Here is a 24,438-nt window from a genome sequence, read left to right as displayed (position 1 = left end):
TGTATTTGAGAAGCCAACTCTCTAGTGGGAGAAATAATAAGGGAAGATGAAAAGGCCCTTCAAATTCCCCAGGACTTGATAGGTGATTGGCTTCCCAAAATCCCCACAATTATGGGAAGACAAAAGGTTGTTGTTTTTATGGATCCTATCTGAGTGCAAGCCATCAAATCCCAACCAAAAAATTCAAAGAGTATCATGAAGACACAATTTTGTTTTGTGAAGGCTACTATGGGTATGGTATAATTTGATGTGTTATTTTGTATCTTCGCACATAATCATGCTTGTGGAGACTACAAATTACTAAAAATAATGTGTGTGGCAAGAAACTTTGACAAAATTGTGTCCATATTATGTGCTTTCACATCAGTTAGATCTATGCCTGCTAAGTCAATTATGTGAATAGTGTGGGGAAGGGCATATCCTTCGTAGATTGGTACTATGTGAGTTACACTATCTATTGAATCTAGTAAAACTCTAGTAGTTATGTCACTGGTGTAGAGAGAAAGTATTGCTTGAATGCTAATATAGGTTGCAGGAGCATTAAATTCCTCATGCATGATTTCTAATATTTTCTCTTAATTTATCTTTAGATTGAGAGGAGCTTCGGTTAAAAGAGTGGGATTCTCTTCTATGGAAATGTACAGCTCATTGTCAAATGTGTAGCGCCATATTTTCTCCATATCCTCACAATTGATGATGATGTCATGCCTAATTAGATACCTGAGACCAAGAATTCCTCTTTTTGACTACACTTTGTCCCCCACATAATCATCCTTCATTTCCATTCCCACCATTATCAACTTATTCTTTGCCCTGCCAATAATGCTTGGGAATACACTTTTCAGTGCATCATCTCTGGAAAACCCAGTCTTTACTATGTCTGATCCATTATGGAAAACAATAGCTTGAACCTCTTCTAAATCCTCTACCTAAAAACACTTTTCAAACTTGAAATGCCTTTAAAGTAAGAGAAATTCTTTGAAGTTTGATCTCCACAAAAGAAGAAATTACACAAATAATTTGTAAGATTGTACAAATGGAAATCAATTCAAAGCTCTTATAATTTAGAATTTGGAGCTTGGCTTTGATACCACTAATTTGAGTCATTTTGTCAATTTAGAGGACAATACCAAAAGAAAGAAATAGTGGCATTGTAAACACATAATAAGCCATATGAAAAATTCTATTCATTCATAATACTAAAAAATTTGTACAACTATGGAGAATCTCATACATGAGATGTATGCCTACAAATCAGTCAAATTTGGACAAACTCGTTGAGGAGTTGTGTGCCCGAGCTCATAATAGTTGGGCTATCTTGTGAATGAGATGTATGCCCATGAACTCTATAGAAGTTGGACAATCCTATGGTTGATATGTCTGCCCATAAACTCCATATATAAGATCTAATAAAAATTGGCAATCTTAGCAAATGAGATGTATGTCCATATCCTTCTCTATTGTTGAATTTGACTTCAGCCTCTTTATACATATTCATGGAAGTTGAAAGGTCACTTTATCTACATCTTCATTAGAATTTGAATGGATAATTACAAATTGAAAAGTTATTAGAATTAATTAAAGACAAGAATTAATTAAAATATATGATTTGATATAATATGCATGTTCAATTATGATCATATTGGCCCATTAAGGACGCACTACGACCCTAATTGATCAAGATTGTTGGCTTTTGAATTAACAACTTTTCAATAACCCAATGATAGGAACAAATACATCTAGGGGTAGCTAATTCCCATGTTCAACATACCAATTCAGACATTAGGGCCAACTATAAGGCTATAATCTTTCTTCTACTTCAGGCTTTGCAAAACCTAAGTGAGTGAACCTCATATTTATTCATATGGTACTAGTTCCAAAGCATACAACCTAAATCTGGATAAAGCAAATAAAAACCCAACTTCTATTACTCATGAAAACAACATAGGCATGAAATAACTAGTAATATGACCTATGAACTTGACAAGCTAAGTGAGGGTAAATCCTTTCATATCTTCAACATTAAAGGGAAAAGACTTTGATAAATATTTTGATTATCAAAAAAATCCAAATATGAAAAAGCAAGAACATGTTGATCCTCTAGTTGATTACTATCTTATCTATTGGGAAATTCCACAGATCAAAAAACATACATCCATGATACCAATGAAATATCCCATACATCAAGATATTAGATCTATCCTATCACTTTGTGAATCAAACATTAGTGTTCATAAAAACCCTCATACTCATATCCTTCTCATGTAACCTACAACCCTATCACACTTATCAAGCATATACTTAGCTCTTTGTTTCAACAGCAAAACATATTGAGACATACAACTTTAAGGAGTTGTAAATGGGTTTAAGTTCTTTGGTCCTAAACCACAAAATATTATAGATAATAGAGATAGGAGATAAGAATTAGAATGAAACTAAGAAGTTTGTTGTTCATTGTATTCATTTCTTTGAAACAATACACTTAAGATGCATGTAAATAACTAAGAAACAACTCCATAGACCAAAACTATCTATATTAGCTTTATTAATTTTATTTATACAAGAGAGAATGTTGAATAATGGTGGAATCATAGCTCTGGAAACCTTCCAAAAATTTGGAACCAACCTTGTGGTATCACAACAATGGAAAAAATTATCCAAGAACTTGGAACCAACCCTAGAGTAAGAAAGAAAAGAGAAATATAATGGAAAGGAAAGAAATCTCATATCTAATTTGGAAGTGACACATCTCCACTTAAATCTCTATCCCCTACTACTGCAAATCCTCTATGTTCTCTCTACAACCAAAATCTAAATAGAATCTCATCATTCTACTTCAACAAACTCAAAATATCTTCTCCAAGTGATGAAAAACCCTTACTCTAATAAAAACATCAGATATGCATCTAAAATGCTAATGAATCCTTTACTAAATTGATTTAGGGGTGAAAAAACATCACCAACTACATCTCTACTAACTTTGGCACACACCTAGTTCATCATTTCACCAAAGACCAAGATTGAAGCACCATACCAGAATGCAATTGAAAAGTTACCATAGATAAAACCCTAAATATCTCACACATATTGCTTCCTATGGAAAAATAAATTACAAATCTAGAAAGCTCATTTCAAGACCTTTACATTGATATCTGATAGTCCTATATTTTCTTATTAGAGATGCCTAGTAGATCTATTTCAAAATTAAGTTCATAAATGCATGAAAAGTTTGCATTTTTTGCAAAAAATTATCTTTTCCTAAGGTCAAAATTTTATATTGTAAATTAATGTTTATTTAATTGACCTTTCTGCACATGAAGAGGAAAATAACCCTTAAAAATAATAATTTTATTACTTTGTATTTTTCCTTCTATTTGAATTTGGGTCAAACCTGGTTGACCACCTGTGGCATGTGGCAACACACTATTCATCCATCCTCACACAATCATCACCACCTAGGTACCATATGACACCCTCTGATTGTATCTAAAAATTTCCACTTGTTACCTTATACATAACCACATGGAAACCTCTTATTGCATCTCCATGCATAGTTATCTTGCCACATCATCACCTTGTTGGGTGCACTACCCCATGGCATCACTTGATTCATTAGAATTGTCACACTGACATTTGGGCCCACTATTACATTTCAGCATGTCACTTTCCCACTTTAGTTATCTTCCCTACATCTTTATTTTGTGGGAATGTGACGATCGTTGATTCTTCCACATATCACGATCTGGTGTGTAGCTCCTACTTGGCACCATGTCATTAGCCATGACACATGTCACCTTGTTGCTTTCCTACTTTGATTAACAATCATGCATCTTTATATTACAAGAAAGCAATAGCCATTGATTCCACCATGTGTCACAATCTTGTGTCTCCAATCTTGGAAACCACCATGTCATTAGCTCCTTGATTTTTGTGCCATATGTCAATCTATTATTGGTCCATCTAGGTGCCACATGGTGAATTTTGGTTACTTTCTTGTCTGCCACATCATCATCTTATCACCAACACTTTTGTTCAAAATTTATCCTCTTTATGTGGCTCAACTAGTCATGGGCCCCATGCGTGTTATTCTTGCCTTTAAAAGGCTTGTGTCTTAAAGACACAATGATATCATGAACTTGGGTACAAAAACACATAGAAAAAGTCTTATTGGAGAAATGTGGTACTAATTTGAAATGCTTACATTTTTAACACTTCCCTCTGAAATCTACCCCCCCTCCCCCAATCATTTATCTTTGGTGATGCCCCTAAATTGTACCTCGTTGCCATATTGACAACAAGTTACATCTAATAGTTTCCATTTTTGTAATGACTTTGTCAAGATGTTTCCCTTATTTCGTTGCTTTTACATAGTCACAACTAGCACTTTCTTGGCCTTCCTTAAGTTTCTTAGGTCCTAATGAAAGAAATAGGTTGCCACCAAAGAATCCAAGTCTAGTGCAAGGGTTGCATGTCATAATCAAAATAAGAAATCACTACCCATAGTCCTTACAGCTCATACTTGTGACTACATTAAACTTTATCATAACATCCAATAACTTGGGTGTTTAAAAATGGAGAGGCGGGTTCAAATTTCATCTAGACTTCATAGTAGATGGGCACAATGGCACAAGGGATGGTAAAGTCGATATTCATAAAAAATACTATGCTTGCATAAGAATTATGGTAAAGCTAGAGATGCAAGGAATTGTACCATGCATAGCATACTACAATCCATGACAAACACTTGTACAAAATTCAAACTATGTAGGCATCAAGGAAGTTCTTTTAGATTGTATTTTTTTCCTTATCAATTAAAAATATTGATAATTGAGTACCACAATTCTTGTTTTCAATGCCCAAGAAAACAACGATGATAGAAAGTTGACTCCATTGTTGTGTTGAGCTAACTAAGATCAATCTCCTTCCCCACAACTGAATTCTATTCAAAACTTCCCTTTTGTAACATTTTTTCAATTCTCATCGTCTATCCAAAATACCCAAATCCTTTTATTTTTATGGTTCCCTCATTTTGTGTTTATTTATTATGAATACACATAAAACCAAACACTTATTTGCACATTTCTAGCAAATTCTTTTGATGATCATGGCCATTATGTCTTATCAAGATATTTTTACGTTGCGAGCATGAGATGGCCCCAAAGCGAGTTCGGCTAAAAAAATTGAACTAAAACACCTGACCTTTCAAATTCATCAATTAACTTGTCATACTAACTTGATTTAAAATCCATCATTGCCTGAAAACTTTAAAACTTATTTTACCTTCTTTTTTCAAATTGTGATTTTCTAAAAGGAAGGCCTATGAGTTGGCTTTAAAAATTGAACAAAACCAGTAATCAGGCTCTGAAAACTAACATGTTGCTTCTTTGGTCCATATTATTGTACCCTGTTAGATTTCATCTCATGAAGAAATCTAGGTAAAAAGATATTGACCATCAAATTTGCCTTCTCTAAACTGCCTACAAACAAATATGTCAGAAAATAACAAAGTGTGTTCAATTTTGTCTTCAAAACTAGGTCATACAAACACTTGAGGGCTTGAAAATTGGAGCATTAGTTCACTGTCACAAGTAGAGTATAAATATTTTATTTGGTCTCATGATAAATAACTAGGCACATTTGAAAAGCGGTCAAAGTGGGGTACTCAGAATTGCAAAATTGTGAACACTAGCAAGAAAGCAATTTTCACAAATGGAATGAGCCTAGGAAAGTGTCTAGAAGGATTTGTCAAGACTTGAAAAGTAGCACACTTAAAATATTTTTAGAGTAGAACATAGTGGTATAATCCATTTGGTCTCTTCTATCATGGATTCAAAGTTATGGCATCCCGAAGAGGGCTACCAATCAATCTGCACTTGTAGACACCAGTAAAACTTTACAAATTACTTTTGGAATCACATCTAAAAACTAGTCAAATAGATTTTTCATAGGCTCAAATATATAGCATAACATGTGTTTGACCCTTAAAATGAAATTCAAAAGTAATTTTCTCAGTATGGTCAACTAGGTCAAAGTTATAACTGGTCAAATAGGGCTTCCCAGAATTTTGAACAATATGCAACAGACACATAACAGTAAATGACCAACTTTGAGGGATTCAAAACTTAGTCAAAACATATCAAAAAAACTTGAAAATTGAAACATGGGTTCTCTAATGTGCATAATAAATTCTCCCAAAGTGGCAAGTCATGGAACATAATTGGGTGCAAGATATTCAAATGCAAACTAGGCTTCATGTCATTGTTTGACACTTAAGCAAAAATGTAGATTTGAACAATGCTCAAAATGAAACTTCAAGAAATGACTTTGAATGAAAATTTATCAATATGGGATGCATGGACATTCTGAATGCAAGGTGTTAGAAATTTAAAACACTTCATAGGCCTCAAAATAATAGTCAGATACACATGCATTAAAAGTGCTTATAAGGCTCAATTTTAGAATGGTACTCAAAAGTGGGGCTTCAATTTTGAGTCCCAACAAGGAGGAGACTATGCCTCTAATAACTAGGGCCTAGATCCTTTTGGATTCCTTTGAAATCCAAAAAAAATCATGAAACCCTAAAATCAGGCACATAGTTTGAGATATAGCCATTTTGGTGCAGAGGCAGATTCCAATTGGATAGATGAAGGGACGAGAGGACATAGGAGGATAGATCCTACCACAAGCTTAATTCCATGAAAATGAGATGTTTAAATAGGATTTATTAGGTTTTACCCTAATTATACCTAAGAAAAGGGAAGCAAGAAGGAAATGCACAAGGTGATTGATGGTCTAGCATTAAATAGATGTTAAATGTTAGCTTTTGGTGACTGATCAGGGAAGTATTGTACTAGTTTTTTGTGACTTATTAGGGAAGTACTATACACTTTCCACAGTTCCTTAGTGGGGTTCAAGGGAAGACATGTAATTATTCTAACCCTTATTTTATAAGTGGCAAAAATCTTGTATAAAATGGTTTAGGATTAGGGATTTCAATGTGTGTGATGAAATAGTTTCTTCTTATGGTGATATTGAGTTGTAAGGGATTATAGATTGTAATCATTGGATAATAAGAATATTTGACTCTTTTTTTAGTGGAATAGCCCAGGGATATGGTGAACCATGTTAAATATTTGTGTCTTTTATTCTCTTTTATGTGCATTATTATTTTCTAATATTTGATATATTTATTGTTAGAAACAACAATGGGAAAGTAAGTTTTGGGAGGGGGGGTGAATCAACACTTAAAACTTTTACCTCTAAAACTATTCACCATACATCCATCTCATAACTTAACATGTAAACTGAAATAAGTAACCATTCATCACATCCAAGCATGAAATAAATCAACACATAGCACATAAGATATTGGTTACCTAGAAACCCTCCAAGGAGAAGATAAAACTAGGGTGGGGATGACACCCACAAATCTTCACTACTATAGTAGTAAAGTGTGGCCTATTATGGCTACAAAATTTTTATCATAATCAATGATCTACCCTGTGAAAGGTTTGCCATGTTAAAGGCTTACAAGACTGTTAGGTCTCACCTTGATTAAAGTATTTAAACTCACAACTAAGTAAGCACTCTGTTACAAGATTTACAAAAGCCTATTATGACTAATTTGTTAAGATATTTACTCATTATCACCTATTAAAATGATTCAGCACCAAAACCTTTGGTTAGCACCTTGCTACTTGATGTTAGATCTCCCCTTTATTGGTTACTCTTGATCCTTCTGATTAAATCTATCTTCTTTGTCCTTTCACTGTCTATCTCTTCTCTTCTCAAATAGATTTTGCATTGTAATTCCATAACTTAGCCATCATTACACCTTAAAATTATCTATATGCTCTTAGCATTCCTCTCCTTGTGTATGTGATGCTTCTCTTCACAACCTCTTCACATTGTCCTCACATGGTTAAAATAAATGGTTGTGGATGATCCTTATTGTCACCTACTCTTCCCTTAATCTTATTGGCTACATGTATTGGCATAGGGATTCATAATATGGCTGGATCCTTATTCCTTAATATCAAAAATTCATGTTCATGTTAGCCAAAAATGGTTTGCATGAATTTTGTGCCATAACAAACATATATGTCAAAGACTAGTAACTTGACATCAATAGACTCTAATTTTTGACCTTCATTGTGCTCTATATATTGATACTTAGCTTTTGAATAGCTTGGCACCTGAATCACTTGACACACACTATTTTCTTGGCTCCTTTTATCTTGACACCTTAGTGCCTTGGCACTAATTTTTATATTACTCGACATGTATTGTCTACAGGCTTATGCTTGGCATACACTATGCACTTGGCTTGCATTGTTCTTTTCTAGATAATGACTAAGTATTTTGTCACTACTTTATCAAATCCACAATGAGATTATTATTTATTTCTTTTCAATCCTAATAAGTGGTATTAGAGCCTAGTTGTTTTAATGATCCTCTATAGGAAAGTCTCCCAATTGAGTGGGAGTCTCACGATTGAGTGGGAGTGATGGAAAATGAGGGTAAGCTAAATCTTTATAAGTTTAATGGGTAGAACTTTCATTTATGGAAAAATAAAATGAGGACTATCTTTATCAAAAGGATTTATAGAAATCATTACAAGGAAATACCGAGAAACTAACTACTATGACAGATGAGGGCTAGGATATTTTAGATAGAAAGGTACTTGGAAGTACATGTTTATGCATAGCATAATTGGTGGCATTTAATATTACAAAAGTGAAGACAATAGAAGAGTTGATGCAAACCCTAGAAAAGTTGTATGAAAATCCCCCCACTTCAAATAAAGTATTTCTCATGAAGAATTTGTTTAATATGAATATGAAAGAAGGTAGATAATTTGTAGATAATTTAAATGAATTTAATAAGATTATAAAACAATCATCCTCTATAAATGTTAATTTTGATGAATAAATTAGGGCTCTCTTGATTTTTTTGTGATTTTCTAGAAAGTTGCAATGGCTTGGTAATGGCTTTGAGTAATTATATTTTTGGATCTAATACCCTAAATTTTAATGATGTGATAGGTGTTATTCTCAATGAAGAAACTCATAGGAAAATACTAGGTTTATCTATATTAGGAAGTGTTTTGAGTACATAAAGTAAAGGTGGAACAAATGAGAGAGGAAATAATTTTGGAAATCATGGGAAATCAATAGGAAGATCAAAGGGGAAGCGATCTCAATAAATTGCACCAAGAGATTGTCAAACTCAAAAGCACAATGAAGGAAACAACCAAGAAGAAAAAATGAGGAAAATGTTGTAAGTAATAAATACAAAGAGGATGTTTTTCTTATTTCTTTAGAAAGTTTTGATGATTCACATATCTAGGGGCATCATTTCATGCTACTCCCCATAGAGGTAATTTTTCTTGATTATGTCCAAGGTTATTTTGGGTTGATTTGTTTGGGTAATAATTAACCCTATCAGATTTTTGGAAAGAGAAAGATTAATATTAAGTTACATAATGGGAATCATTGGCTACTACAAGAGGTAAAACATGTTCCAAGACTAAGTAGGAATTTAATTTCAGCAAGGCAATTTGGTGCTAAGGGTTACACAATTACTTTTAATGATAAAAATTAGAATATTTCAAAAGGTTCCCTTGTAGTAGAAAAAGGTTTGAAAGTAACTTATATCTTTGTACAAGTTGTACTATATCTTCTAATTTAAGTATTTTAGAGAAAAATGAATGCTCATAAGTAGTTGTTGCAATTGAGCAAGGAGAACAAATAGATGTCGTAGATTCTGATACAACACTATGGCACAAAATACTTGGGCACATAAGTGATAAGGGTATGAAATTAATTCATTCAAAGAAAGTTTTATCAGGTATAGAATGTGTCAATATGGATTTCTATGAAAGTTGTGTGTATGGAAAAAAAAGAGATTTAGTTTTGTGAAGACTGGGAAGGAAACAAAAATTGAGAAATTAGATCTTGTGCATACAAATGTATGGGGATCATCTCAAGTCTTCCCTTGGTGGCTCTTATTATTATGTTACATTTATTGATGATGCAACTAGAAAAGTATGGGTTTACTTCCTTAGATATAAATCTTATGTATTTATAATTTCTAAGAAATCAAAATTCTTTGTTGAAAATGAGACTGGTAATAGATTAAAATGTCTCATATTTCATAATTGGGGTGAGTATTGAAGTAATTAGTTTGAATATTATCATTCCACTAATGGTATTTGTTGGCAAAAAACTATTCCAATGACTCTATGAGAAAATAGAGTGGCTAAAGTCATGAATAGGAGAATAATGGACCGTACAAGTAGTATGAAGTTGCATGTTGGGATACCCTTAAACATGTGGGTAGAGGTTATCAATAATGTTGTATATTTGATCAATAAAGGTCCCTCTACTCATTTTGGTTTTGGTAATCCATAGGAAGCATGGACTAGTAAGAAGGTGAGTCATTCTTTTCTCAAAACCTTCAATTGTGAAGCATTTGCACATATAGATTCTGAAAATAGAACTAAGGTTGAAGCTAAATCTAATAAGTGTATAGTTTTTAGATATGGAATTTCTAAATTTGGTTATAGGGTTTGGGATTTTGAAAATAATAAAATTGTAAGAAGTAGGGATATCATATTCATTGAAAAAGTTGGTATACAAAGATCTGTTGCAGCAACATGAGAATAAATAAAATGATTATGTAGTGTTAGATGATACTCAAAAGGATGATGTTACATGCAACACCCCTAATTTTGGATATTTTATCAAGTATTTCTCATGGATTAACATGTTACAATTATTCTAGCCCTAATTTTATAAGAGACAAAAATCTTTTATTAAATGGCTTAGGGTTAGGGGTTTTAGTGTGTATTGAGGCAATTGCTTCTTGCAGTGGTATTGAGTTGTAAAGTATTACATATTTTACTTAGGTTGTAATCACTAAATAATAAAAATATTGGATTTTTTTTTTGGTGGGCATACCCTATGGATTAGGTAGACTATGTTAAATATTCATTTCTTATGTTCTATTATGTCTACATAATTATTTTTTGATATTGGATACATTTGCATGTAACTATTATTTTTGTTCCATTAATCCTAACACTAAACCTTCATTAAATTAGAGTGCTTCCAATTTAAAATGGTACATTTAGGCCCCACTTTAGGTAGAGTATAGACTCGATCCAAACTCTTGGTAAAATAAAGAATAAGACATAAGGTAATCTTATCACAATCAAGGAGATAAATAATCCATCAAGAAAGGAATGGATTAAGTCTTTTCTAACCCCAAGATCATAATAAGAGATAAATCACTGACTAAAAAGAAGCAAAGAGAAAAGTGGAGATTTATTATCTCACCTAGTAGAGTTCTTACCCTACTTTAAATCACTAAAAGAGATATTTTAATATATCATTTTGAATGGTTTATTAGGGTGGAAACCCACTAGGCAGCCCATTAAAGGGCTCGTCTATAGATCACCATTATTCATATCACCATAGCATGGTCCAATAAGACTATGTTACCCATGTATGGGACTTAGAAAATTGTTATGCATTACGCATAGATGAGATTTAGCATATGTGTGTGCAAAGGAGAGAGAGAGAGAGAGAGAGAGAGAGAGAGAGAGAGAGAGAGAGAGAGAGAGAGAGAGGAGGCTCTCTTCCCACAAAGAATCCATGCTTTAGGATTAAGCGTAATCCATAAAGGGAAAATATATTGCAAAAAAGAAATGATGAAGTAGAACTACATAGATTTGAGGATAACCTAGGAAGCATACCAAGACCAAAAGGCTAAAGTACCTTAATCCATACTCAAAATCCATATTTACTACTCCATGAAAATGATTTGACAATGTGCAAGGATAGGTCAAATGGTCTAGTAAGTGTGTGTATCACGCTAGTCAACAAAATTAAAGAGATATGAAAATAAGGGTCTCATGTATTTCCCCCCTTAAGATGGTAAAATAATTTCTTATTTGGGCATCTTAAGGAAGTGATGAATAAGGATAAAGAAATTTTAGCATAAAGATAGTATCCACAAGAAACACATAGTCTAAACAAAAGATGTCACAAATCCTATGAGGTCATGAAAGGATAGAATACAATGAGACACCATGCAAGGAGTGAAAAATTAAATCCTTGAAAAGGATATCACACTATTATGAGTCTCCAACATAAGTGACATGCCTACCATGAGAACCCGCTTGTTGAAAATATAAGATTGGATGTGGCATGATAAATAAACAATGCTTAACCAAAGGAAATAGTGCATCCTTGAAAGAATAAGAATGATGAACAAAAGGTTCCATTGCCCCCAATTATAGGAATAGAGATAAAAGTGACCGATTATGCTACTCACAAAGAGGACCATGCATGACAATGGGCCCCCAAGAGAGAGGCTAATAATGTTACATGGCATAGAATAACATAATAGGGACCTAAATATTATTTAAAGTTATTGAGATGGAAAAAAAAACTCATCATAAGAAGACATATGAATAATGTTGTTATTAATTGGTTGTTGAATCTTAAAATGCAAAGCTTGAAAATTATTAGTAGAGTGGTTATGATAATGGTTATACGTACAAAATAGAAGATTCATAAGTTTTTAACTATGTTTATTTATATGTTTAGGTCTAATAATCACCTTAGCACAAGGAAGTTTAGGAAAAAGGATCTCTTGATTAGTAGAAGATTATAAAGGAGGGGATGTGGAAAAAGAATCATTTTGTTGTACGTATTCTAAAATATAAGTGGCAATGGTGTTGAAAGAATGCTTATGCCCTCCATTGCTTAAGGGTATACTAGGTATAATAGGTTTATCATGACTAGAGGTAGAAAAAAAGTGAGTAAAGAGAGGATAAGCTTTATTTCTCATGAATGGAAGATCATTAACTCTATACTCTCCAATTTAAGCTATTTTGAAATCTAATGTACCTTAGTCATCTTCGGATAAAGTGGAAGAAGAAGTGTCTTCTTTAAATTTCAAGATTCCTCACTTCCTATGTAGGAGGAGAATCTTGAAATTAAAAGAAGACCCTTCTTCTTCCACTTTATCATTTAATATATCCATACTACAAATATTCAAACCATATCCATTATCAATTGAATTTCATTGAATAGTAGTTGTACCATCTTAAATTGGAAGCACTCCAATTTAATGAAATTTTAGCACCTTTTTAATGTGATTCTATCATTTAATTTTATTTATTTATTTTTTTCTTCCATTTAAATAATTCATTTCATCTCATTGGACCTTTTGTTAACTTAAAATTTTGAATATTGTGTCCTCATTTTTTATTTAATTTAAATTCATATTTAAAATTGGTCCTACCTTAGATAATATTTTATCTCCCCTATAAATTAATAATATGTGTCTTCTCTTATTTTATAAATTAGAGTATACCTTTATTAATTCAAATTAATAATATTTAAATTACTCCCCTAAGAAATAACATTTACCCATAAAAACATTCACCATACATCCATCTTGTAATTCAATAAGTAAAGTGAAATACCATGTAAAGCATATACATCTAAAGTATGCAACACATATATGACACAAGATATGATTACCCAAAAGCTCTCCAATGAGAAGGTAAAACTAGGGTGGGGATGACACCGACAAATCTTCACTACTACAATAATAAAGTGTAGCCAATGAAGGTTACAATGTTTGATCATGAAACATGATCTACCCTGTGAAAGTTCTTCCCTATGAAAAGCTTACAAAGATTGTTAGGTCTTACCCTATTAAAAGATTTCAATACCCTGTTAGAAGTGTTCCTAATTAAAGGACATCAACTCATAATTAAGTAAGCACCTTGTTAGAGGATTTCAATATAGCTTGTTAGGACTACTATGTTAAGAGATTTAATTGATTCACCTATTAGAATGTCTCAGCAATGATCTTGCAATTAGCACTATGTTTCTTGATGTCAGATAACCTCTATACTGATGTGTACTTGATCCTTCTTGATCAGATGTCTCTCTATTGTTCACTATTTCCTTTCTTTGTTCTCCTTTAACTGATTATGCAATGTTATTCAATCATAATACCTTGGTCACTATGAATATCCTATTTGCACACGCAAACTCTCCTTCTCTCTCTAATCATTCATAAAAAGTTTAGGTTTTGTCCTCCTTAAGAAGACCTAGGTGACTTAGGGTTAGGTATGAATCAACAGATATGATTCACCCATATTTATGCTTAAACCTTCCCTTTCCTTAATTAGATGCATGTAATACATAGGGATTCCCACTTAATATTTATCCTTATCAACAAAAGATCATAAATTAATCCTTAAGTTGACTCAAAAATGCTTTACATAGCAGTTTGTGCCAATACAAACAACTACATCAAAATTGTGTTACTTGGCATTTGAAGTCCCTAGTGCTCAACACTAACTATAACTTCAATGTTGTCACTCGGTAACTAAATTACTTGGCATGCATTGCTTGCTTGGTAACTGAATCACTTGGCACATACTACCTACTCGACACTTGAGTGACTCAATGCTCACTATTTACTTGGCATGCTCTAACTTATATGTTGTGCTCAAAATATGTTACTTGTTTGGCATGAACTAAGTAAATGACTAAAGTGTATAGACACTGACTTGTCAAAACTAATTTGAGATTAATAGAGATCTCTATGAAAGGGAGCCTTCTCATTTTATTTTCACATCAAACATTCACAATATCACGCATGCACAAGATCAAGATCTCATTCTCAAGAGTTCAAACCCTCAAGTCTTTAAGCATTTCTTCAAGGAATTCCTCCATTAAAGATCAAGGATTCAAGGATCAAGCCATTGAAGAAGTTTGTCTAGAAATATCTTCTTCAAGATCCTTTTTTGTATCTTCCACACCCTTTCATCTTCATCTTCTTGATCCAAATCAATTTGTAAGCTAAGAATACTATATTTGATTCAAGAATTCCTATTATTATAAGGTGCATGTATTCATTTACTTTGCATTTCTACAATTCAAGGTTAATTCTTAAATTGTGGTTTGACCAAGGCAAACCCCCCATCAACAACAAAAAAAATCTTTTTTATTATAGTTTTTAGATCTTGAATTGACAAATAGGTGTGAGATATGAGTTTTTTGGCTTTCTTTTGAACTGTGACATCAAAATCACCATCACAAATAGTCCATCTAAGCCATAATTCACCCTTGATTAGTGCAATTTGCTCCTAATTTTTTTAGTTTTCCCTTAATTGGTGTAGTTCATCCCTGATTGGCTCTAGTTCAATCTTAATTGCTCTATTTTAACCCTACCACTTTGACCCTAATTAGGGAGATCTCCCTTGGCATCTCACCAAATAATTTCTAGGTTTTGTCTATAGTACAATTTTTAGTCCTATTTGTGGGAATCAACCCTTTCTGAGGTCCTTTGATAGCCCTATTTTTAGGATTTTCACAAGGTATATCATTTTCCCTCTTTCATTTCAATACACTACCATTTCCTTGTTCTACATTGTACATCTACTCAGATTCTCTTCATATCTCTTGCTAAATTAGGAGTTTTAAGGACCTTTGTATCCTTTATCCAACCCTATAATCATTATATCTTTATTTTCATTAGTGCTCCTTTATCACTTGGTTGGCACTAAGCTTCCTAGATCTACTTATCTTATATTAGAATTCAAAGGATCAATCTTTTTGACTCATTCTTTGAGTTGTCTAAGTGTGGTTATGTGACGAACTTAGGCTTTTATTTCTTTGATTCACATTCCCCTTATACATCTTTGGTGAACTCAACTTGTATCCTCTTTCTTATTGGAGTTAGATTATTCTATCTTGTGGAGTTAAACTTCCTTCTCTTATATTGGTGTATCTAGATATCCTTTCTTTGAATTTGTGGTATTTATATCTCCTTATATTAATTACATATAGTTTTCATTGTAAAAAAAAAATTTAAAATGCATTTAGTTATTGCATTTCCTTTCAATGGCATTTCTATCTTTATTTTCCCATGATTTTATAAACGTTTCATTTTATGCATATGATGATGCTTTGGTCTATTCTTTTATTGAGGCTCAGCTTTTTAAAGATGATTTTGATCAACCTTTAGTGATTCATGATATTCCTACCCTTGATAATGGAACTATTTGTAATAAACCTTTGATGATAATGTTGATTACTCACTTCCTCATGAAAATGAGCACATAGTTCATGACTTTTCTCTTGAAGACATATTTTCCTCTCATAGAGATGAAGCATTAATGGACATTCAAAATTATTATCCTTTGTCTTCTAGCCATAACCTTATGAACAATCAAGAGATTTATCAAGTTAGCTTGGCCAATATTCATCAATCTTTTAATAGGTCTCTCATGATTGTTAAGGGTTGTTCTGAAATAACTATTAAGGGAAAATCTACTGATCCTTTAGATTATCCTTTGGTGTCTCACACCTATCGTGCAAGGAATAATCCTCAACCTACTACCTCACCTCCATCTTCTCAACCTATTCTTCCTCCTCCACCTTGTCTTCCTCAAAATCATTGGTTGGATTATGATTTGGTGTCACAATTACGTAATACCCCCTCCAAGATTTCTCCTTGGGAACTTCTTCAAACATCTTCTGAATACCATTAATCCTTAAAAAATGATTTATCTAATATCTTTGTTTCACTTCCTAATCAAGATAACATCAATTTCTTTTCACAATGCATGCATACTTCTCTTGTTCCACCTATGATTGTGTTTACTCGTGAGGATTTTCCTTCTAAAGAGAGTCAAGATTGTCATGAACCTCTTATCATTTTTATTTCTATTAATAAAATTTCTATATGAAAGACTTTGATTGATAATGGCTTTGGTTTGAATACTTTTTGTATGGATATGTTTAAGGATGTGGATGTTAACTTTCTAATATTTAACCAAATAGCATTTCTATTTAAGGACTCGATAACAATGATAAGATAACTTTAGGTATTATAGCATTCCCTATGAAAGTTGGTTTGGTGATATTGGATACTCTTATACATGTTATGCTTGGACCTCTCAATTATAACCTTCTCTTAGGAAGACCTTGACTACATTTTTATGCATACTCTTCATATTGATGATGTGCCCAATCCTGGCTTAAATGTGGACTTTACTCAAGTTTCTCATCCTACATAGGATTTGAAGAAATCTGAGTCTAAAAAATAACCTTCTTGTTCTACTCTATTTGGAGATGATTGGGGTACATTATATTTTAATCCATCTTTTATTTGAGAGTATAGAGTTAATGATCTTTTGTTCATGAGAAATCAAAAAATTCCTTTCTTTACTAATGTTGTTTCTACTTCTAGTCATGAGGATCCTATCAAACCTAATATGCCCTTAGGAAATAGGATCCATAAGCATTCTTTCAACACCATTGACACTCACCAATTAGGATTTGTGCCACAGAGTACTTATTTGTTCACATTCTCTCCTTTATCATCCTCTTTCTTTAATCAAGAGCTCATTTTTCCTAAGCTTCTTCGTGCTAAGTTTATTATTAGATCTAAATATCACAAGATATATGTTGGAAATAAAAATAAATAAAAATAGGGAAGTAAGTTCTCGGGGGGGGGATCAACACTTAAAACTTTTGCCTCTAAAATATATCACCAACATCATCTGATAACTTAACATGTAAACTAAAATAACTTAACATGCATCACATCCATAGCATAAAGTAAATAATTCATAACACAATAAATTTGGTTACTCAGAAACCCTCCAATGAGAAGGTAAAACTAGGGTGGGGATGACACCCAGAAATCTTCGCTACTTCAATTGTAAAGTATGGCCTATTATGGCTACAATGTGTTTAATCAAAACCTATGACCTACCCTATGAGAGGTTTTCCATGTTAAAGGCTTACAAAGACTATAAGGTATCACCTTGTTAGAGGATTTAAACTTACAATAAAGCAAGCACTTAATTAAGAGATTTACAATAACCTATTAGGACTGCTCAATTAAGAGATTCTCTCTATATCACCTGTTACAATGATTCAGCACCATGATCATTCGGTTAGCACTTTTTTTCTTGATGTCAAATCTTCTCCTTACTATTTAAACCTTGATCCTCTTGATCATATATGTATCCTCTATCATTTCACTTCTTCACTCTATTCTTCTCAAATTTATTCTACAATGCATAACTCTATCATAGCCATCATAGCAACCATGAATGCTCTCTGAACTTTTAGCATTCACCTCCTCGCACACCCATAAACCTATTAGGTTTTACCTTCTTCTATAAACGTTGGTGGTGATAGATTAGGTAAGAATCACTGACTGTGGTTGATCATTATTTTTCATCTAATGATTCCCTCAATTTGATTGGTTGCATGTAATGCATAGGGATTCATACTATGGCTCTATACTTGTCTTTCAAAATTGCAAGATATGATTATGTCAACCCAAAAAGGGTTTACATATAATTTTGTGCCATTACAAACATCTATGTCATAAACTATTCACTCAGCATTTAAATGCTCTGATGCTCAACCTTCACTGTGCTCTTAATGTTATGACTCAGCTTCTGAATACTTCAACATACTCTGTTTTCCTACCACCTAAATCACTTCATACATACTACTTACTTGACTTCATCTATTGTCTTAGCACCTAAATGAATCAGTATGCACTTAATTCTTAGCACCTACTAGATCTCAACACTAACTCTCATATTACTCAACATGTACTATCTAACCATTTATGCTCAACATCTTTGATCTTTACTGAATAATGACTAAGTGTTTTGTCACTACTTTTTCAAAACCAATCTAAGATTAACAATCTCCCCCTTTGACATGAGTGGAAAAACACTTTGTCATGGCATATACATTCTTATCTAATGCATAGTTCAAATAATGTGTCTTTGTTACTTGGCTTCAATACAAAACTTCAAAATTTGCAAAATCATTGTATATCCTTCATACCTTATTACACCATTACTCCCCCTGAGTAGATTCTATATCTATTTTTTTGTATTCATTACTCTTGGTAAGTAGATATCCAAAACTTCTTCATATCCATCCAAAAACTTCATAATCCCCCTTTTTTGACACTAATGGAATTTGGGTTGTACATTGATAGTGTGTTTATCCAGGAATGGTTTGTGTAATTCCATGATAATCTTTACATTTCATCCTAGTTATCATGTTTTGCATCTAATGAATGAATTATTTTTTCAATCTTAGCAGCTAGGTCAACTAAGCATTGATGAGTAGAAAGTTGTGAATCTTTCCTCATCTAAGTATCATTAATGGCTAGTTCCTTCTATAAAACATCCATGTGAGGAGTTAGAATTGACTAGATACTGATTAGAGTAGATATGATATTAGCATATGTTGCTTGCAACTCAGCAAGCCTACTCTAATTCATCAGTAACCTCTAAAAGTGTATTTGACTATTACCAAGAGATATTTTTAAAGTACTACCTATGAGTTTTAGATCTCCTTGCAGCTGATCAATAGCCTATTGATTTTCCTTAGTGAATAGATCAACATTTCATAGCTTCGTGTAGAGAGTGAAAATTGTCTCTAACAAATTCTTCAAACTTTCCATCTTGGTTTCTAAATCAACCTGCCTTTGTGTAATAGCATTAGATATCTTCTCTAAAACCTTTGTATGAAACTTTCTTTCTAACCATTCTAATAATTTGACATTAGAATCCAGGTCTTCATCCTTTATCTTGTCCATAATAGTGACAAGTTTCTCTAGTATAGGCTTATCTTCATTCATTTCCAGGAGACTAAAAGCATCAAAGAATATGCCTTTAATCTCATGCAAAACTTGCTTTTGTTTATGCTCCCTCCATAAGATTTCTTGCCTCTTTTTCCTCTGTAGAGCATCCTGAAGAATGCTCATCTCTTCAATTGTGATTTTATTTAGATAAAACTTCAAGTAATTCAATCACTTCATCTAAATTTACATCCTCAAATGATGTAACTTTAGTAGTCTTGGGTGTCTTGGAACTCAGCCTTGAGATTTGCAATTTGTGTTACATTTGTACTTGTTGGTAAATAGATTTGTACTTTGATTATGACCCTTGAATACCCAAGCTTGGAATGATATCTAATTACTAACAGTTGAAACCCCACTTATAGATAAATATGCTTTTCTCTGAATTGATAGGTATAGCTCCCTACGATAGATTTTCAATGAACTATTTTTTATTTCTAAAGCTAATTTGGGGTATGTTCTTGACCCTAGAATAGAAGAGGTAAGACTAAGTTAGACCTAAATAGAATCTAACTCAAGAAAATAAAGGTTTCTAAAGATTTGATTGACACAAAATATCATTAATTGTCTCTGCAACATCAAGTATCTCACACCAAAAATTTGCCGACCTTTTATTAATCTTTAAATTCCATACATATAGAGTTTTGAGATAACCATTACAATAGAAGCTTAATCAGTTCATCTTCTAAAAATGACAAATGGAAAGATGCCAATTTTTTGTATTACAAAATTACAAAAGAAAATGAAAAGAGGGCATAATATGAATCATTTAGACTTCTTCCCCTTTTCTATTTTCCCTCTATATGTTGCTAGAATTAGCTCCTCATGGTTGGGCACATGTATATTGGTGAAACTTAAGAGCCATTTTGAATATTCCTTTGCCAACTCTTTCACAACACTCAACTAATTTGGCAACTCCTCCGCGGCCATGTGTATACAACCACTGAGTTTTTGGAGTTCTGCAATTCTATTTTGACTACTGGAAGTCACTCTGGATAGATTATCCAAAAATACATAAAATTTATTTTTCATTATATCTATTCCAATTAGAGACTTTCCTTAGCCACTAGTTTGTGAATCAGTGTGTAGCCCTCACATGAGTTTGAATCCTCTCTCTTGAGTCTTCTTTGCTTTATCCTTTGTTTCTTTGAGTCCCTTTTTAGCTAGATGGATCATTTCTAGCTTGAACTGCATGCTTTGTAGCCATTCAAATAGAGGTTCATTTCCTTTCTTCAAAGTCTTTGCTTCAACTACTTCTTTTGCTTGCATTTGGATGATCATCTTTAGAAGAGAGATGCAATCATCATATTTGACCCTTTCTCTAGCTAGAGTGTTGCTATTTGATAAGAGCTTATCTTTTTCTATTTCCAGTCTAAGGATAACATTACCAATTTGTTCTATGATGGAAAATCTTTCTTATTTGAGTTTCTCTATCCATTCCTTCCCAATCTAGCCAAAGTGTCTATCTTCCTGAAGTTGAGAAATGAGGGCTTGCACTTTAGTAGCAGTAGCAGTCTGGATTATAGACACACCAGAGAAGTTGCCAACATAGTGACTAGTTTCCTAATGAAATGTTTCAATTCTTCTATCTTGGCTTTCATCCTGATCTTTAATAACTTAAGACATTCTAATTTTCCTTCTATTACTTCATTACTTGACCTCCACAAGCCAACTTTTGTGTCATGTCTGGCCTCTCCAAGACCAATTGAATGCAAAGTGAAATCATCATGCATCATGTCCTCGATCCTCCCTCCTTTTTTTGGCTTGGCTATTTCCATTGTCAAATGCCCTATTTTTGGATCTTACCCAAGTATTGACAAAGTCTTTTGCTTCTTAACTTTTTTCAATGCAGACCCAGAATGAATTATGAGAGATACCGTATCTTTGTGGAAGCACTTTCATCCTTTCTCTTTCTCTTCCTTTCCAAAGTATCTTGCAACTTGTTGGAGTTCTTTCTTGTAAAGAACATATCAGGTGGATAAAGCCTGACACCAAGAATCAAAGACCAGGGACAAGCCTAAGGATGAGCTAAATCCTATGATCAACAAGGCTAAATCTTAGTTCTGGACCAATTAACAGAGTCAACTAGACTCACTTCACTTTAGGCTATGCTAAGCCAAGGTGGGAAAACCTAAGGGATTTTTCTGATTAATCTTGATACTTCTTCTCTGCAAGACTATCCCCTATAGCACAAATGGTCAATATTCTTCTACAATTTGCTGACAAACTTCCTGACCATAATAGCTAATTACAACCAAAGAAAGAAATAGCAAAAAAGCCATGACCCACACTTTATCTTTTCAATACATAAAAAGGGAAATTGATGTTCATTTTAAGTTTTGATCTCTTAGCATAACTTGGGTATGCAACAACAGAGAACATGTATCCTTCAAGCTGACTAGTCCCTTGTCTATTGGGCATTAACTAAACCTTAACATGCAAATGGATACCCAAAATGTACTCATACATTCAGGCATATAATCTATCTATTTGACTTGTAGACAGACATCAATCTTCATAACCACTCTCATACTTATGGTGAAATCCTTCTAGTGTAACCTACAACCCTATCAGTATAAACAAGTATTTATATGGATCTTTGTTCCAATAGAAAATTCATCTTGATATACAACCTTAAGGGATTGCAACTGAGTTCAAGACCTTAGTTCTTAAGCACAAAACATTGCAAGTAACAGAAGCAGGAGATGAGAATCGGAATGAAACTAAGAAGGTTAAACTCTTTGCATTAATTTCATTGAAAATAATACATCATTTGTATATCAAAATTTAGAAGAGAACACCAATAGATGACTATGTAATATAACAATGCTTCAAAAGAGATACAATATGTTGTTCATAACATGAAAAATACTGAGAAAACTGGTATCACAACTCTGAAAACTGGAGCCAACCTTGTGGTCTCACAAGTCCTAAAAATTGGAACCCTTACAATAAGTAGAAGAGGAAGATATATAGGAGAAGACCTTTCAAGAAATGTAGTTTGTAATTGACATCTGTCCCACTAAAAAAATCCTTAATCTAGAGTTGCTAAAATTGAACTTCCTCATCTACTTGCAATTGAAAACCATAAATGAAGCCCAAAATATCTGATATAATTCCACTTAAAAATATGAAAATATCTCATGGAGAAATATCATGAAATCATCACAATCTATACTAAGGCTCCAAAAATCTGATTTCAACATGTCTCAATTGCTTTGCCATGAAAATCAACTTGTGTTGTTGCCAAAAACATAATTGCTCCCAACTAAATCAAAAAACATTCAATTCATCCTTACAATTGTTGGAGAAGTCAAATCAGATGAAAATATCTATATATCTTATTGTAATTTCATCTGCAACATTTAATTTGCACAATTCACTGTGAAGCCCCTGAAATTAGAAAACTGCATGTAGTTGCTACCAACTGATACCTTCTCAAAATCTGACTACAAAAATGAAGAGTTCACTCTCTCCCAAATCTGACAGTATATTACACTTCACATTTTGGATAAAAATAGCCCCTCTGAGACCACTTCAAAAATTTGCCTCCATGACATGAACAACATTTAATGAAAAATTTAAAATATCATATCGTATAAACTATATAACATTATTAAATTATTCCAATCTTTTAAATATTTGAAAATCTGCGTTGAACAATTTTGAGTTTTGATGTTTTTATTATTTTACTTATTTCCCTTTATCTCTCCAACCCCATAGTGCCAAGTGTCAATCTCCAATTTGACCATCATCATTCAGGTGGCCCCACATGCATCTTCCCATTTGAAATATACAAAATCATTGTATTATCTCAAGCTTAATATTCTCTTTTTTTGATCTTATGACAAATGAGCATATAATATATATTCAATATATTCTTTACACCAACCTCTCATAGCATCGCACATTACAATTTTGACCTTCCCAACTATACAATGACTCCAAATTTCATAACATCATGCCTCCATCAAAAATGCCCTCTGATCCTTTGATAATCTTGTAGCATCTTACCCTTTATCCCATTGTATCATTGCAAGGAAAATTTTTAACTCCCATGACCTTACAAATTTCATAAGATCGTAGGCCTCAAGATTTCAACCACCGACCTTACAAAATTTGTAAGGTTGTGGCCCACTTTCTCCACTCCTCTGATCCTACACTGCTATCACAATATCGAAGCCCCATGGGAATCACCTCTCAATCATACAACAAGTGGTCAAAACACTTGTTGACCCCACAACAGACTGTGGGCAGGTCCCTTCACACAACATCCACACTATCCAATAGTGTGGACTATTCAAGTTACTTTGTAAGTTGTGCACTCAAGGTTGTAAACTAAATTATTTTTGCCCACCCATCCAATGTGGGACAAAATGAATTCAAAGAAACATGGACCTGCACACTCCTGTAGCTGATCTTCTTGCTGCCCATGGATATTCTAAGGCACACTTTTTTTTTGCTTTCTCCAATGTGCGGAGCTCCTTCCCTGCTGGTCATTTTTACCTTCTGTGGATCTATTTGCATGTGTGGTTTGCATTTCTAATGCTGCAACTTATTCTTATTCTTGTCATGGGCCCTTTTAAATCCATGGATAGGCATGGTCTTCTCCTTTGCGTGAAGGTTCCTCTTTGGATGACTTCTTTCCCATGCCACGTTTTCCTCTGTTGCCTAAAATGTAGACTCTTGTAGATGCTCTGTCTCCTTGTAGCGGTGGGAAAT

The 24,438-nt window shown here is 33.1% G+C and overlaps 1 pseudogene; it reads right to left on the bottom strand.

The window, feature by feature from the left end:
• Window positions 1–290: 290 nt before the first annotated feature.
• Window positions 291–24,216, bottom strand: LOC149534772 (actin-like; annotated as a pseudogene).
• Between the last annotated feature and the right edge of the window lie 222 nt (window positions 24,217–24,438).

The sequence above is a fragment of the Cupressus sempervirens genome, chromosome 10 (assembly GCF_028749045.1).
Source record: "Cupressus sempervirens isolate cs-2001-9-10 chromosome 10, ASM2874904v1, whole genome shotgun sequence".
Classification (NCBI taxonomy): domain Eukaryota; kingdom Viridiplantae; phylum Streptophyta; class Pinopsida; order Cupressales; family Cupressaceae; genus Cupressus; species Cupressus sempervirens.
This window is presented reverse-complemented; position numbering and strand designations above follow the sequence as displayed.